Below are 15,618 nucleotides of genomic sequence, written 5' to 3' on the forward strand. Positions count from 1 at the left end.
CACTACCCATTTTACACTGATGCCTACTAGTAGTATGGAGTTAGTGGAGAAAGAAGGTGGGAGTTTGAGTGGGTAATTGAATTTCTGCTGCAGTACAGTACATTGGCAATCACTAGAATACTAGTAAAGCTGGCTAGTACTGCCTACCCTAACTTCTAAACTGTAGCAGAGTAGAGTTGCTACTTGCTATTGGCTCCTGTTCAAATCAGCTTGCTCATCCTTGTACTAGCAAACACCTCCTTGTAGTGCTTATTACTTCACGCCACTTTGGTATGTCACATCTGAAGGTGAAATGTGATCCCCACCCTAGTAGGCTCAGCAAATCACCTGCAGTAATTCTCAGTAAGCCACTTGCCATGATTGACAACAGAACACTTCATATTTACAGTAAGTTAAAATTGTTAAACCTGCAATTTGTAATAATTACATTCTCACAGTGAAAGTTATCACATTTTTATTTTGCCAGTGTGCAATCATCATGTTTCCTTATTCTGCCAGTATGTACATGTTAACACATCTGATGGAATCCTATTTAATTATGCAGAATAATTTGCAAAGGCCTCACACTAGTACAATATACATATTTGCACAAGCACAAGGGCCACAGGCCTGAAGAAGAGTGTGTATATATCAGACAAGGCACGTTATGTGCCATGTGGGTTAATCACATACAAATGTGGGAAACTGCTGGCATGCTCCATGAGTGTCTTTACATTGGGCTGTGTGAATTTCAATAGTAGACACTGGAAATGATGTTAGATAACAACAGTGCATTATGGTACTAAGGGGTTTGAATGTATGTATAATGACACAAACATATGAAAAGCTTATTGTGCTTAATATCCCGTGCCATACAAAATACGTGAGTTAACTCACAGAATAATTTAAATACGCTATTCAACAAAATGCAACATGAGAGGCTAACCACTACATAGCACTTAAAGAGTGCAGGAAAATAACCAAAATCAGGTGCTCTTGAACACAGCATTGTTAGCCAATCATATAAATCAGCAGCAACTGAAGCATCATCTGTATACCAAATCTGATTCCAACACAAGTAGTTCTATAAGGAACGAATAGGAGGTAAAGTCACAATCATAGCATAAATAAACATAGAAGGGCTCTCCCTGTGTAACACCCTCTTTGCTGTAAAGGTGTTTAGATGAGCCTTTTAACACTAACATAGACCAACCATGATATGTTACTATTATATTATATTATTATTAGTATTATAATTATTGTATTATTATTATTATGGTTATGTAAACATACAGGAAATTAGGTAAAAACACACAAATACATACAATAACAACAAAAAATGATAGATAAATGTTTCAGTTAGTATAGGTACTCACACATTTGAGTGCAATTAGGGAATAATTGTATGAGTGTCAGTTAAAATTGCATGAGGTGAAGCCAAGTGCAATTTTGGCTGTTACGAGCATGATTATTCCATAATTGCATGGAAATGTGTGTGATTGCCTACTAATCACATAGTGATCACCCTTCATGGTTTGTACTACACATCTATCCAGTTCTGTGTAGTCATTAACTACTAACAGGTGGTTCATCAATATTTCAGCACTTAAAAGGCTTCTTACTATGATTGATTTATTATCATGCCATTTGTTGTTGCACTTAAAGGCTTCACATGTCTGAAATTCTGATTGGCTACTCAAGATATCAACATTTGTTGCACTTTAAAAGCTTCCATTGTCAGCTTATTTTTGATTGGCTATCATTTTACTTCTTGTTGCACTTAAAAGGCTTCTGTGATTGTGGTATTTTATTGGCTACTTTACAGTACAATTACAGAAACAAATCATGTGATTTGAGATTAATTGTACTCTTACTATTGCGACTAATGTATGGCAAACTAAATCACTATGTGATTATTGTCTAAATTGCTGCACCATCATCAAAACCCAAACATCTCAAACAGGTCCATGATCCACACAGTACCAATGCAAACTCCAACCTTGTTCTCACCCAAGTGAGACTACGGATGGTCTTACTGGCTGTGAAGCATCCTCCTTCATTAAAAGACTTGCAAGTGGCCTTGCTGCTCAATGGGACAGAAGCTATAGTGTTGCTCTAGTAAAACGCAAAGATGTAAAGTGAGTTCAGCATCACAACAAGCAGCAAAATACTTTTGCTTCTTCTCAATTTCAGCTCCAAACAGTACTGATTGGATGTGTGAGACAGATAAGACTGGGAATCGGTATCTACAATACAGACATCAAACATGCCTCAGCCTAAAGTAACCAAACACCCCGAACACTCAAGTCAGCAACCAATGTTTCTCCAGCATGGTCAACTGCTGAATAAGAAACAATAGGCTCACATCTAACCTGACCCAATACCATTGCTGCATGCCACGTCTCCTATACCATCCTTTATCTCATTATGATGCTGCACTATCAATCTACCCTTCATACAGGTTAAAAAATCATCCAAAGTAGAAGGGCCACCACAATCATCACAAAATGCTGGAACATTCAACAGGGGTTTACAATAGCAGATTGCAAGAGCATCCCTAAACTCCTGTGGTGTAAGATCAAGACAGTTGGAAGTACTGACAGCCTCACTGACAAATCATTTTCCTTAGCCCTCAACAAGCACGATGGGGTGAAGTTGTGAACAAATATGATTAAGCAAATTAGTATGCTCAACATTCAGTAATCTTGTGAACTCCTTTTGAGTCTCAAACAGCATCAACTCATGACTATTTCAAATGTATTCATACCTTTACAATAACCTGATTAGCATGTTGTGAAGCAGAAAAGTTAAAAGATACAGACACATAAAACACAGGGCATCATTAAAGCAAGTCCACCCCAATGCACAGGAAGGGAGAACAAGTTCTGCTCCAACTGAGAAACTTCACAATCAAACAGAAGAAATTGAGTCAACAAAACATGTTCTATATAGCGGTGTAAAGAGAGAGTCACAATTAAGAAAGACATACTGCAAATAAATCTATTTACATTGGAGAGATTTAGTCATATATGTAGCTACATAAGCTGCCTGAGGTTGCAATACAGAAATTTTATTATTATTAAAATTAAGAAAATGCATGACTAATTAATTTTACTCAATAGCTATAATTTATTCTCAATTGTTGTAGTAAGCACTTGGTAACAACATGTTTTTATGACAATGTGTCAGCGTTTTGTAATCAGTTTCAAACCGACCTACCAACCCAATCTGAAATCATTTTCCTGTGCAACATAATATCATCCAATAGGTAATATGGCCTAGCAAAAAGCCAGGTGTCATTGTGTATGGCTTCATAAGTGGGGGATTGTTGTTACGGTGGTTATTCCCAAGTACTCAAATGAATAAACTGTGTCAATGGATGGCTTTAAACAAATGGAATTCCTGCACAATCTGTGTGGGTTCAAGGGCTAATGAACAGATATTAATGACTTACCAAATAGATTAATGGACTGCCAAACAGTTCAATTAGCCTGACAATGTCCACTGACTGACTGTTATAATTGTCTCTGTAACTGTGTTTGATTTAGCAAGATACATGCATTCCTTAATGAGATTTATATGCACAGTTAGTGCGCGTTTTATTACATTAACCTCCCAGAACTAGTTTAAATACACTTATTTGAGACTACGTAATTACCAGACCTACAACAGTAACATATGTATTGGTATACATTTCATTGAAGTTATGCCCTTACAGTAAACTAAGTTGGCAGTGTACAATTCCCTAAAAGACTATATTTAGAGTAAAATCCTTACTATACATAGCTACCCAAATAACTTCCACTCTGGTCTGCAAGGTCTCAGACCACTAAATCAAGCCATCATGGGGAATAAAAAGTAGCTCCTAAAGCAAAACAAATACTGTAATCCATTGGTGTGGTTACTTGAGTATTTGACAATCACTGTGCAATTACTTGTCACATGATAAATGATATGATGGGTATACTTATATGGTTCCTTGTTGATGATGCTGTATTAAATGCAGACAGTACAATATCTCATATTACTAGATCAGTGACAGACAACTTCAGAAAAATGCTGCTATGAGATTAGATACATATGAGTAATCAGCAAGATTGTCTGTGAATGTATAGGGTGTCAGTAGCCAGCAGTGTATTGTCACATAATCTGTGAATGTATGGATTGATAATCATTATAATTATAGCAATTATGAATAGTTTAAAGCACACATTTAACTAATTGTCTATGCGTTTACAAAGAGCTGACAAGGCATATGGTTAAATTTAAAATCCTCTATGACAATCATGTGATTGCTCAGGGAGAATCAAATCTAACAGATTGTTGTGACAGTAGATTTGTTTGTTCAACACTGACATAAATATGCATATAAAATAATGATTTACCTACACATGTGGATAAAGGATGATATGAATTTACCTAACAGTAACTGGGAGAAAAACATAGCTAAAAGTGGCTCATATGCCATTTCTCTCTGCAACACATTCTTAGAGCTTATAAACAATTATAGACTGTGAAGTTTGCAACTAGAGATGACAATATTCTTGATACAGTTATCTTTTGAATAAACAGATCCTCTCCACTTAGTAGATGTTATATCATTCCTGGAATTGGCGATCACCAAGCAGTTTCTATCAAACCTTCAACTACTACTTAGATGCATTCTTCAACAATTTACCGGTGGCCTAAACTGGACAGATGGTAGAAATCTCTATTATTTTTATTCAACCACCACTCCAATTGCTATTTCATGGGAAAAGTTTAAGAAATCATGTCATGAATTCCAAGTAAGCAAATAACAACTAGTACATAGATTAACTGCAATATAAAATCTTTGGTTCGTCGTAATTAAATGCAAATTGTACAATGTGCCCACTTATCTGGTTGACATCAGATTGGTCAAACCTTTACCAAACTAAAAAAAACTCTTAGCAGCACTGATGAAGATTGTACAACAGTTATATCTGCAACCTTACCTGACAACAAGTTCCAAATTTCAAACCTGGAATCTTGTGATTACCAGGCCAGTGCTCTAACCACTTGGTCATGCTGCCTAACACACACACACACACACACTGTTACACACACACTGTTACACACACACACACACACACACACACACACACACTGTTACACACACACACACACACACACGCACGCACGCACGCACGCACACACATGCACACTTATGCCTAAAGCCCACAGTAGCCATTGCTGCCCAGTGGACCAGCACTGTGATGCCTGTGCACCACTCAGGCGCTTGAGCCTTGTGCAGGCAAATCCTCCTAGTAACCTGCAGGAGGAGGACTGTCCAGGTCTCACAGAGAGAGGTCGCGGAACCTGAAGTTCCACAACGACCCCAACACTGCTAAGCAAGACAAGGACAGTTGGAAATTTACTTGATGTTACAGCTGGGTGGGCTGCTTCCCCAGACAACACCAGGCCACCAGGTCCCCATTTAAACAGCTGGGTGGATTGGAGCAATGTGAGTAAAGTTTCTTGCTCAAGGAAACAACAATAACACCAAATGTGACTGGATTTGTGAAAAGGGGTCTTCCACATACATCCAATTCTATGAACTTGAAAGACCATAACCTAGTGTTCAAGTAACATATAAACCTGAAATATTCTCCATCCATTAAGCTATGTTGGTACTCTCACTGCTGACCAAATTTCAAGTCATTAGCTTTTTCCAATCTCACGTTATGGATTGTCAAAGTTGGTAAATTGAAAGACCCCTTTTCGCAAATCCAGTTACAAATGGGCATAACTGAGAATCGAACCTGGAGCCTCTTGATTACCAGGCCGATACTCTAGCCACTTGGCTATGCTGCCATGCACACACACACGTGCACGCACGCACACACACACACACATACACACACACACTTACACACACGCACATGCACACACACACACGCACACACACACTCATACATACACATGCACATACCTTCAACTTTGTTACTGCTTGGTACACTAAATGATTAAAGATTTCTCATGTTGGGTCCTGTTCCCTATGGCTATTTCATTCAGGAAATTAAGTGTTCAGTTACACAAATTCAATACTTTATAGATGTACTTATTTATGTTCCAGTACATGACATACCATACACATTATAGTATATGATACATATGGTCAACCAATCAATCGATCGATCAAAACACCTGAATGGTGGTCTGGGGTATTCACATGGCTAGAGATTGGCAGAGCAGAAGTCAGTGAGTTTTGTACTAAGCAACTAGTTTCTGAAGTGTATTAAATGACCGATAGCTCACTTAAGGAAGTTTTGTTTGGCCTTCTGCCTTCTAATGTGGCCTTATACTATTAATGAGTGTTGCTATTAATTGTCCACACCCCACCATGCACTTTACACAGTGCGTCTGGTACAACAACATCACTAGAAACTCAATAAAACATGGGGAAATCTGCAGCAAGCTTGTTAGACACAAAAATTGATAATTGCAAGATCAGTAATATTGCATCAATTTTATTCATAGATATATTGTATGATGGGTGATTAAAATGCCATTGGAAAGTTAATTCATTATTTGATAATGTGCAGTGTAGGCACACATATCTTGTAAAAGTCAGGCTGACAACTACTGTATGTTGCATATAGTAACAGCAGTTAATAGATTGTACTTAACCTGATTTCCCAGAGAATGAAAATTTTTATTTTAGCTCATAAAATCAATAACTAGATTTGGCATGCTAGGTTTTTCTTTAAAATTGAAGTGATTAGTTGAACTTATTAGTATTGGCCTGTTACTTCTTTTTTTCTCATCTTTCACATTCTTTCTCATAACCATGTATAGACTAATGCTTCTGGCAGGGTGTAAGTCTAAACTCAATAGTTTAGCTGCAAAATAGAACAGTGTATGTACATGAAAGCATTACTATCTGTAACCTTTATACTGCACCAATGATTTATGTGTATGTTTAGAATAATATTGAGATAACGAATTTTTTGCAGACAAGATGATGCCAGTTGTATAAGTACTTGTGTTGGGACTTGAGTTCACATTGCTGTTTCATATAGTGAATATGTGTAAGCAAACATCAATCAAAACTGCTATAATTCATATTGATTCCATGCATTAACAGTTTATGTGATGACTGCTGAGTACCCATGACTATGATTTGAAATGCATTCCCTATGGGTGTTTACCAGCCAAATGTCTATGTTTGCATGGTCAGCATCAGCAAAGTGTCGCCAAGTAGATAATTGCTTAATTGTTCCATTTGATATCATTACATCTGTCATATATCACAAGATGCTGCTAGATTCCAAGTTTGCCAAAGCTCAGGTCTGCAACAGCTATTTTCATGCATAGTCCATAAACACACTTCACTGCAGCCAACTAACTACACCCATATATGGACAATTATTTATTTCCATAAGGTAGCCCATAGTTTTCATAAACTTTCTTTTTTCATGTTTGTTTTGCTAGTTATTATCTACCTACTATCCTTATTTTATTATAATTTTATCAATGCTGTGAAACTTCACAAATAGGAGGTTATACACAGTTAAAGTTTAGCTATTAATTGCAAAGTAATGACGTAGTGTGGATTTGAACTGGTCAAGTATCTATGATTCAAAGATGTGACGAGGTAGTAAGTTCCATTGTCTTGATGTAGAAGGTATGAAGGAGTACTTGTAGGTATCAGTGTTGCAAAATGATTCTAACAGTCTGAACGCATGATGTGATCTTGTCTGTAATTGGTACTGTGATGTCTGGAGGTAGAATTCAGGTATGTGTTCGGGTGGTAAGCAAACGTTTTGGTTGAGAATATTGTACAAGATTATGGAAAATTGTTCTCTTCGAGATTCTAATGACTCCCACCTGAGTTTGTTGAGCATTTGTGTTACACTGGCATCATAAATGTATACTCCTTTAACATATCTTGCAGTATGCCTCTGGACTCTCTCTGAAGTGATTTTATCAGTTGTATAGCTTGCTTGAGTGACATCCATTCTTGTGAATATAATACAGTAGCTATTAGCTATTTTCCACTAGTTATGAGCATACCATGTGTGGACTGGATGTTCTTTAAGTTAAAGCAATATAGGAAAATGTGATGCCAGTGTTTGTACACTTTTAGTGTCAACTATTAAAATGTTTGACAATTTACAGCCAAAATTGATTAGCTGTTTATATGACTGTTTTCATACTAGATTTATTTATTTATGAATGTGGATTATATCATGTTAATTTAAAAATTAATAAGGATATGTACAGTTTACTTGGAAATTAAACTCCCATTCTTTAGTAGACATTCCAAATGGTAGTCAGGCAAACTCTTGTTTCTCATCTACAAAAATTTGTATTTCCATGTGGGCAGGAGATCATTTTTCATTACCCATTATTAAAGAAAATACTTCAAATCAAGCTGTGTGTTACTATAAAGGTTAGCTTAGTAAAGACTTTTAACTTACCATTTCTGAGGTGTAAGTGACAATTGCTGTGTTGTAAAATAATAGCCAGCCTTCTTAGCATCAAAATACATGTGCATGTAATTGATATCAGTAATGATGATGTGGTGCGGTAAAAAGGGATGCAGTCACTGGGATGACTAGCAATTAATTAAGTTTGCCTGGAATTAAGAAAAGGACAAAAACCTACATCGATATTTCCATAATTTGTATGTATAGATGCTACGGTTACCATAGTTGAAGTGGTAATTATATATTTTCTGTAGATAAAATAGCAGACACATATTGTGTTCCTGACAACATTTAAGCTTGCTTTTAAACAGGCGTCTTTCATAATCAATATTACTATCAGTTAATGCTCTAGTAGTCATATAATTGGCCATGTAGCTATGTTCTTCAGTGGTTGGTCACTTGTGCCATTGCCATTAACAAAACAGGGAAGTGTGCTGATTACATTCAGTGAATCAGTATTCATGTTACAGCACTGTTTATTTAACATGACTGTGTCACGTACTGCAGGGTGTGATCAACCTTAACTATGTGAAGTATTGTGATGTCAGCAAAGAACAACTGAAAAGTTCTAATAACATTTCAACACATCTGTTGTAAAATAGGTACTTTTTGCCATTAAATTTCCTTGTTCCTTAATGGCTCAAACAAATGATACCTAAGTAAAATGTCAGGAAAGAACACCAATGCATAAATGACATTCTCTAAATGGTTCAACAAATTTGTTGTAAAATGGATAGTTCTATACCATTAAATTTTTGTTTTTCCAAACTAACAAATGATACATGGAGAATTGGCAATCTAGTCTATCCTAGCTACACACACACACACACACACACACACACACACACACACACACACACACACACACACACACACACACACACATAATTATGTCATATATAGCTGGTGCATTTGTTGGAGGAGCCACTGTATGGGATGAACTCTGGTTATGGAGACCAGACTTGTTAGATATCTAGAAGTACTTGAAAATGGTCGGTAGTTCATTGATGTGCTGTAGTGTTCTGCATAATATAGCTATGTACATATGTCACACTCTAGTATTTGTATGTATACAACACAAACCATTAGCAAATTAGTACACATGTTCATTATGTGCATTGTATTGTTTGTAGGGTTGGATGGTAACTCAGTATTATAGTAATACTGTGGTATTCCAATGAAACGATAAATGTATCGTCAAGATTTCCATTAAACGATAATATCATGATATCAATATTACTGTGGTTTTCACCAGTGATAAGTTTTTGTGACAACTCCTTTGTACCATAAAGAAACAATTTTGATTCAACTGGAGATAAGAGCCTGGTACTGTACTTGCAAGTCCACAAAATATGGAGATACCATGATAGAACAGAACAGTCAGCCACTTTAATACAACAGTCATATAAATATCACAATAATAATCATAATAATAATAATCAGCAATACAATTCAAGATACAACCATGTAGCTAGATACGTATATACACTGGCTCCTTTTTCAGAAGTATAGTGTTGACTGTTGCACTCATTGGTGACAGCATTCCTCAGTAGGCGTCATTGACACCAGTCTTGTTAAGATTTTGTGGGATTTCAATATTTATTGTGATAGAATAATTAGTGCAAGGTGACCTGATATTACTATCATTGATAAAACAGCCAAGTTAGTTACTCTTGTGGACATTTCCATCCCTGCAGACAAAAGAGTTGCTGAGATAGAAGATGAGAAAATATCTAAATACAAGGACTTGAGAGTTGAATTAGAGAGGTTGTAGAAGATGAAAACAAGGATCATACCAGTTGTTATTGGAGCACTATATAGGTGCAGTTTCAAAGAAATTAATGTCTTTGTCAAACAGCTTGATACAATTAACTTAAATTTGTACATTCTACAGACGTATGCTCTCCTTGGAACAGTATCTATCCTACACTAAGCTCTCCAACTCTCAGGTTCTGGCTGCTCCCGAGTTGATTAGCTATAAAATACCAGTTATAAATTGTATGTACTACATTAATATTACTGTATTTATTCATAATAATACCTACGTGATATGCTGAGCACTAAAAATACCGTCTAACCCCTTACAGAATGCAGACCGTGACAGAATGCAGACCGTGACAATTAAAACACTTAATAGCAACTATAATTACAAGAATTTACAGTTAAAGTGACAATAGTGATTGTTGGATGTGATTGTATCACGTACAGCATTTATAGTGGCTGCTGGTCAATCATATGTTAAATATCACAATTCCTTAAATGGACATCACCTTTTAATATCACTCCAGCACACCTGTTGTAATACAGTTAAGGACTATTCACAGTATGCTGCTTTATTTCAAATGTATGATGTAATCAGTTGCAACTATGTTTAACAGGTGCTTTTAGCATCTATCTAGTCTTATCATACTCTATTGTTCTAGAATGGAAAAACGGTTCATTACTCAATGCAACAAAATTGGCTTCTGAGTTTAATGTGGCAGCTGTCCATACTAGGCCTGCACCTAATAAATTTGAGAATTATAATTCTATAATTTTGCAAGCATACAGTAGTTCAAATTATAGGATGTTTACAAGTACATCATTATTATTTTTGGGTGTCCTCTGTGGGAATAAATTATTGGTGGGGAATATAACTCTTCTCACAAGATAGAAAAAGGTTCCTAATATGATATCTTGCTGAGATTATAACTATGCTTGTGGGAGCATGAGCTGAAAATGTGCCAAAACATTGATATACTCTAATAGAACAAATATTCTAATAGATCTGTCAGCATTCTGTTTATAAAAATCTGATACCAAATGCATCAACTGGAATTAAACTGCCTATTATCTCTCATTATATATCCTGAGGATTATATATACATGCAGCTGCAAATCTCCAAACACATAATTTGATAAATCTATTTCTATAGTTTTAGATGTTTTACGTAGCCAAATAAATAACTTAACCAGAACAACTTTTTTGAGATGGTCTAACTCAAAAGATTCTAAGTGCCTCTACGAATAGCTAGAAGATTAATGTTAAAGATGGAATGCTTTATGCCTATAAATTAATCATGAATTAAATAACTGTAGCAAGCATGGAAAAAAGCAAAATTAATGAACTTTACTGCAATAACACCTATAGGTTATACAGTATGAGAATAAAATAAGAATATTACATAAAATGTTTTGGGAAGTACTGGAAGGAATTTATGAGAATGTTAGGCTTGGTCTAGTCCATAGTATGTTTGTGAAATATTCCTTAATTTGTATGCTGTATAGCAAACATGGTTTGATGTTCTCCAGAAGCTTCAGACAAGACTATGAGGCTTACATAGTACTGAAAATATATGTGACTGGATTTGCGAAAAGGGGTCTTCCACACACATCCAATTTATGAACTTTGGAATTGCATAACTTCAGATTGGAAAATGGCATTGTCTTGAAATTTGGAGAGCTGTCAGTACCAACATAGGTTAATAGATGGAAGAAAATTTCAGGTTTGTGTCTTTCTTGAGCATTAAGTTATGGTCTTCCACATTCATAGAATGGATGTGTGTGGAAGACCTCTTTTCGAAAATCCGGTCACATATGGTGATGGTAAAGCACTGCAAGTCACAAGCTTTTGTACTAAGCACAATCATGAATTATCAAAGGTCTGCTGATTATGTTATGTTAATAACAATCTAATCCAAAACAGCCAAGCTGTAAAATAAGAGTGCGGCCCTCAAAAAGGCTATGGTGAAAAAAGATGTGAAATCCAAGGTGGCGGCCAAAAAATGGCTGTGATGGTAAGATAATAATAAAAATTTTAATAACGACAATTCAGGTGAATTTTGGTTCCGCTTGGACTTGGCACAAAAATCACCTGAATTGTCGTTATTAAAATTTTTATCATTAACCTACCATCACAGCCATTTTTTGGCCGCCACCTTGGATTTTACATCTTTTTTCACCTTGGCCTTTTTGAGGGCCGCACTCTTTTTTTACAGCTTGGCTGTTTTGGATTAGATTTCGCTTCTTTTTGTATTTGTATACCCCAAAGCCGGCCTATGGCCGGCTTTGGGACTTTTTTAACCTATATTTTTTTCTTTGCCACAGAAAGAAGAAAAGATGAAACTGATGTACTTTAGATATTTCTGATTTTATCAGTAATATTACAAATTATATATATAATACATATATTTATCACAGAACTCTCCATGGTGGTTTCTTTGTAACTGAACACTCTACAAGGTGACTTCTTCTAGCTGATCTCTCTACAGGGTGAATTTTTTGTAGCTGAACGATCTACAAGGTAACTTCTTCTAGCTGATCTTTCTACAGGGTGATTTGTTTGTAGCTGAATTCTGTACAGGTAGTTTGTTTGCAGCTGAGCTCTTTACAGAATGGTTTCTTTGTAGCTTAACTCTCTACAAGGTGACTTCTTCCAGCTGATCTCTCTACAGGGTTATTTGTTGGTAGATGAATTCTGTATATAGGTGATTTGTTTGCAGCTGAGCTCTTTACAGAATGGTTTCTTTGTAGCTGAACTCTCTACAAGGTGACTTCTTCTAGCTGATCTTTCCATAGGGTGATATGTTTGCAGCTGAACTATCTACAAGATAATTCCTTCTAGCTGATCTCTCTACAGGGTGATTTGTTTGTAGCTGAATTCTGTATAGGTGATTTGTTTGCAGCTGAACTCTCTACAAGGTAACTTCTTCTAGCTGATGTCTCTACAGGGTCACTAGTTTGTAGCTGAATTCTCTACATGGTGGTTTCTTTGTAACTGAACTCTCTACAAGGTAACTTCTTCTAGCTGATCTTTCTACAGGGTGATTTGTTTGTAGCTGAATTCTGCACAGGTGATTTGTTTGCAGCTGAGCTCTTTACAGAATGGTTTCTTTGTAGCTGAGCTCTCTACAAGGTAACTTCTTCTAGCTGATCTGTCTGCAGGGAGATTTGTTTGTAGCTGAACTCCCTACAGGTGATTTGTTTGCAGCTGAACTCTCTACATGATGGTTTCTTTTTAGCTGAACTCTCTACAAGGTAATTTCTTCTAGCTGATCTCTCTACAGGGAGATTTGTTTGTAGCTGAACTCTCTACACGATGGTTTCTTTTTAGCTGAACTCTCTACAAGGTAACTTCTTCTAGCTGATCTGTCTGCAGGGAGATTTGTTTGTAGCTGAACTCCCTACAGGTGATTTGCTTGCAGCTGAGCTCTCTTCTTCTAGCTGATCTCTCTACAGGGAGATTTGTTTGTAGCTGAACTCTCTACATGGTGGTTTCTTTGTAGCTGAACTCTACAAGGTGAGTTCTTCTAGCTGAACTATCTCTTTCCATAGTTACATGAACTCCCTACTTCTAGCTGATCTCTCTACGCTGTTAATATAGAGGTGGTCATAACACACCAGCACAGGTGTGATATTGCTGTCCAAACAGCATCTTTACAAGTGTAGTATGCACACCACATCAATCACACTAATAAGAGTGTGACCATAAGTTTACAAATGACAAAAAGCACTTAATGGATTTAGGAGTGGGAGGCATGTCATGACAAGCTATTATCAAAGTCAACTACTAATCTTGGCACTATTTGTGAAAAGCTGCATCATCTACAGTTTTGCAATTGGTGTTACAATCCTGGAATGTCAACAATCTACAAACAGTACACAACACTATGTGTCAGTCTGCAACTTACCTACTTTAACAACATCTCTACTTAAACATTGTTTTTAAAATGTATTTAAAACCTATATCAGCCAGCATGGAGTTTCATTGTGGGTTTTAATTTCACTCAACAAAGGCTTACATGTTCTACTGTATGATATGTACTGGCCCTACTGATCATTAGTACACAGTATTGTTATCTCTTTACTGTTGTTTACATTCTGATGTCTGATGACATAATTGATGTATTTTATTTAGCGATGAGCTAATGGAAATTAATTTTGTTGATACAAACATATATACCAGCTTTGTGCATTGATCTGAACTGCCTGTGTGTAATGGCTTAGCACAAAATGAGTTTATTGTCACAATTATATTTTAAACACATAAATTCAATGAAATTGATACTTTGTGATCCTTCTTACAACCCCTCAATGATGAAGGATGTCACAAAATACCTCTTTTAAATACTGGAATCACCTATAATGGCAGAGAATAACTTTTCATGTATAAATATTGGTATCATACACACCAATGTACAGTCACACTGTTTGTTTTATGTGCTTTACACACCATATCCTGAAAGTGTGACTGCACCCCGAGGGTGTGCTGCTGTTTAAGTGTGCTATGACCACCTGAGTTTTAACAGTGTACTGGGTGAATTGTTTGTAGCTAATCTCTCTACAGGGTGACTGATCTCTATTCAGGTTACTTGTTTCTAGCTGATCTCTTGAATTCTCTTCAGGGTGACTGCTATATTAGGATGACTGCTCTACTATCTAGCACTTGCTGCACCAAGTTGGATTTCGTGTTATAACTCCGTGGCTTTAAGTCTGATTCTTCTACACCATTGAAAAGCCTTTCTAAGATGATTACTCCATCTGTACAGCAATTTTCAAAGCATTACCCCAAGCGGTTTATCTGGTAGGCGTGGCAAACAGTCGTTTTTTTAAATTTTATTAGCTAATCTCGATTGCGTAATTGTTACACACTGTTGGTTTTTTCGTTGTATACCACAAAAGGTTTGAGGTTTTAATAGTTAACCTATTCACCCACCGATTTTCAGCTTCTTCCCATACGCGGTTTACCCTGTAGGCGTGACAACATACTGGTATTATTTTTAGTGAATAATCGCTCATAACTCTTTGCCTGTTTATCGTATTCCAGCCAATGTTGGTGCCGAGATGCGCCTTTATACCCCCCTTCTGTGTGCCAAATGTCAAGGCAATCGGATATGGCTTTCGCGTTTTATAGCAGCTTTTGTAAGTGTCCGAAAAGAGGAAGAAAATAAGAAGAAACTAAGCCAATTTTTGAAATCGCATATCTCGGGAACGCTTGAAGCGATTTCGCTCAAATTTGGAATGAGGAGCGCTGAAGTTGGAGGGAGTGTCCACAGCAAAAATCGTCTTGTTTCATCAAGGCAGCACAGAGCTACGGAGGTGCGAAAATTGCGTTTTCGTTCTTCCTGTCAATATACTCACAGGTGTTGTGCGCCGGCTTCTTCGGCCGCACGACACACTACCGTGTGTCTTGATCTATTGTTCATTG

Source organism: Dysidea avara, chromosome 1, assembly GCF_963678975.1.
Source record: "Dysidea avara chromosome 1, odDysAvar1.4, whole genome shotgun sequence".
Classification (NCBI taxonomy): Eukaryota; Metazoa; Porifera; class Demospongiae; order Dictyoceratida; family Dysideidae; genus Dysidea; species Dysidea avara.